Raw genomic sequence first — 3,864 nt, forward strand, 5'->3', positions numbered from 1 at the left:
TTGGTTATGGATTTAGATTTAGTTTACTTCTTATGCGCAATTGTTAAATCTAGTTTAACGATGAGTACTGAATAGATATCATGTTAGGGGTGTGGTGATGCTCTTTCGTTGGTTAATTAGATAAATCGAAGTTGTATTAATATCGATTTTGTTATAAAATTGATTAGATGATAGATTATTCATAATTTTGCGTGTTTTAGGAGTGATTAACTAATGATCGCATATTCATGGAATGTAGGTCATGTATGGCATGAGAAACTATGCATGATGTTGCATCACTCGCATTTTATTTGGGATTCATGCTCTTGATTTCTAGTTATTAGTGAGAACTAGAGATGGCAATGGGCCGGGTCTGGGTCGGGTCCAGCCAGACCCAGACCCAGACCCGTTTATTTTTTTAAGATCCAGACCCGACCCAGACCCATTGGGTCCAGAATTTTCAGACCCAGACCCAGACCCGCGGTCTAGCGGGTCCATGGGTCCTAAATGGGTCCTAAATGGGTCCTTGTTAGTTTCTTATTTTAAAACTATTACACTTATTTTTTTTTAATTTTTTTTTTTACGGGACTATTACACTTATTTTAGTAGTGCATGTTGCTATGAATATGATCACTATATTGTTTCAAGAATATATTTGGTGAAGCATTACCAATTTACCATACAAATTATATCATACACATTACAAAGTTTCAATTTTCAAATGGAGTCACAACTCACAAAACTTCACAATATTACAAAGACACATGTTCCAAACTCACAAAGTTTCAAAACAAGCTAAAATAACAATATAACATCAAGAGTTCAAGTCTCAAATACATAAATTTCCACTTCCATATCGCTAGTTCTCTTCCATTTCATCATCAATGTCATCGTCATCAAGATCCTACAAATACATAAATAACACAAAATAATCATAAATTATCAACACAAGTAGATATTAATCATAAATAACACAATAGTGGCAAAGTGCGTGGCAACTAATTACCATTTCAATGACTATAAGTCTATAACAAATTAACAATAGATACTAGGAGGCACTAGATTTACAGTAGCTAATTTACAAATTAACAATAGGTACTAGGTAGGCAACTAATTAGTAATTACCATTTCAATTTGAACCAAACTAATTTATAGTAGCTAGATTCAAACCAAACTAATTAACAAAACTAATTATTCAACAGTGTAACACTATAACAGTAGCTTTATATTCAACCCTAAACCAAACTAATTACAGAAACAAAAAAAAAAATGCGACTTCAGGTAAAATAAAGAAAGGGGATGTTGCAGACTTGCAGAATACAGATTCATACCTTGCGAGTTGATGCGAGTTGCGATTGCGAAGTGACGAATGCGAGTTGCGAGTTGCGAAGTGGACGAATGCGACTTGCGAGTTGTGAGAAGGGTGGCTGGTCGTCGACGAATGGAGAGCAGGAGCCAGGAGGTCGCCGGATTGTATGGTTAACGGCTTAACGCGCAATCAAATTCAACTACAAATTAACGAAATGCGTGATGATAATTACAGAAACAAAAAAAAAAAAAAAGAAATGCGTGATGATAATGAAGAAAAGTATGAGAACAAACCAGTTAGAGAGTAGAAACAAGGAAGGATCCAAGGATTGTTACTTGTTAGAGCCATGGAGATGGAGTTGGAGAAAGAAAGAAACGGCTGTAGCTTTTTTTTTTTGAAGAATGTTACTGTTAGAGACTCCTATAGTTGTATTAGGGTTTTAGTTTTTTTAGAATTTTTTATTTTTTTAATATATTATTATATATGGGTCTGTGGGTCGGGTCTGGGCCGGGTCTGGGTCTGACATTTTTGGACCCGGACCCAGACCCGACCCATGCTCTCCAGGACCCAGACCCGACCCAGACCCATTGGGTCTAAAAAAAATGGACCCAGACCCTTATAAATGGGTCGGGTCCAGGCGGGTCTGGGTCGGGTCCAGGACCCATTGCCATCCCTAGTGAGAACTAGGTCTAGGAATTGGGAATGCCTTAATGATTTATTGAGCTTCTATGTCCAAACCCAATTATCCAATTACTTGGCATAAGAGTAAATCAAATTCCCTTAACATCTTCTCAGTTGTAAAGTTTTTTTTGCTTTCATTTGTTATTACTTGGTATAGTCGTCTAGTGTATTTCAATCTCAAAACTTCCTTCCATATTAGCTTATATACGTAAGAAATAGATACCTAAAGCACCATTTATTGTAGATCGACCCTAGCTTTGGCCACTACACTTGTTTTGATAATTTAGGTTTTGTAAATATATTTGATGAAGGGGATTGCTTGATTACAAACAACCTTGCTTTTCCCTTCTTCAAAATGACATCGGGGGCTGGAAACATCGCATATTTGAGTATTTAGTTCTTGTATGAGTCTAATTCACCAAACAAACAAACACTACTATAAAATTCGGACTTTTTCGACGCTATGAAGTCGACATAGTTGAACAGTGTCGAAGAAATATATGTTTTGGTAGGAATTGTCAAAACATTTCAAGCGCATAATTGAAACGCGCCAACTGTAAGTTGGCGCTTTTAAAGGAGATTTTTTTTTTTATAAAAAAAAAGGCAGAAACTAATACCACGCCTCTAGATTCTAGGGAGTTAAGTACACACTTCAAAAAAAAAAACTACATATAGAGGCAATCTAAAAGTGCATCTAAATATATATTTGTAGCCTCTAATGGTGATTAGAAGCAATTTTCTCGTTGTCTCTAATTAATCCGTCGCTAATTATAGGTTACCCCTAAAGCCACCTTTTAGAGGCAGACACGTTATGGTGCCGCTAAAGACACTTCTGTTTAGAGGCAACCATATGCCTGTCGCTAATTGTTGGTTGCCCCTAATGCCACCTTTTTTAGGCACAGAACTTATAGTGCTGCTAAAGCCACTTACATTTAGAGGTGACCATAAGCCAGTCGGTAATTATAGGTTGCCCCTAATGCCACCTTTTTGAGGCACACATGTTACATTGGTGATAAAACCATTTATATTTAGAGGCAACCATAAGTTCGTCTGTAATTTTAAGTTGCATCTAATGCAACCATAAGTCTGTCGCTAAAGGATGTTTTTAGATGCAACAAAAACTAGAATTTGCACATTTTCGACAATTTTTTTGGGATTTTTTGACGTTTATAAGCATGGAAATAAAAAATTGTTGACTCCCTAAAGGAGTAGTGAACATTTAACCACTGATAATTAACGACACTCATAGGCTTCGAAAATGTTGAGGCTTTTTAGCATCATTGCAATTGAAGATGTCGCAATTTGAAGCTACTATATAGACACTTGTAAGCATCAACATTGTGTTATTAGTACAGTAACGGTGACAAGCACATTCTTACATCAACAAAAAAAATAACATTATAAATTAATAAAGGAAACTAGAAGTATAATCTTAATACTAACAATTTTGACGAATTGATACAAACATTCAGAAGAGGAAATAAAAAAAATAAAAAATATGTAGAAATTCCATCTTCAACCGACATTCAACCTTCAGTGAATCTTCAACATAAAACTTCCACTTGAACGCAATCGAATCTGCAAATTCAACCCAAAAAAAAGATCAATAATTGCAAAATAAAAAAGAACATAAATCTGGAAATTGCAAAACTATACCAAAAATCTTTGAGGCCCTTTTCCTGCTCTCAATATCCTGCATTTTTTCAGAAACACACACATCAAAAACAAGATATTAAAAAAAAGTCATATATATACAAAGAATAGATGTTGATGAGCAGCTTTTCACATATTTAGCACCTGTGAACTGGTATCCTTCAAGTTATTTAAGAGATCCTTAAGAATGCTGATGAAGAGAGTTGCTCCAATGCAGAGTCCAATGAGCAATAGAATGTCAT

The 3,864-nt window shown here is 35.4% G+C and overlaps 1 long non-coding RNA gene across 1 annotated transcript; it reads right to left on the reverse strand.

Annotated features, from left to right (window-relative positions):
• Positions 1–570: 570 nt before the first annotated feature.
• Positions 571–2,023, reverse strand: LOC104905707 (uncharacterized). Its single transcript, XR_791785.3, has 3 exons — positions 1,582–2,023; positions 1,311–1,487; positions 571–883 (listed from the first exon to the last, which is right to left on the reverse strand). It is a non-coding gene; the product is annotated as an uncharacterized LOC104905707 (long non-coding RNA).
• Positions 2,024–3,864: the final 1,841 nt, after the last annotated feature.

Source organism: Beta vulgaris, chromosome 9 (genome assembly GCF_026745355.1).
Source record: "Beta vulgaris subsp. vulgaris cultivar EL10 chromosome 9, EL10.2, whole genome shotgun sequence".
Lineage (NCBI taxonomy): Eukaryota > Viridiplantae > Streptophyta > Magnoliopsida > Caryophyllales > Amaranthaceae > Beta > Beta vulgaris.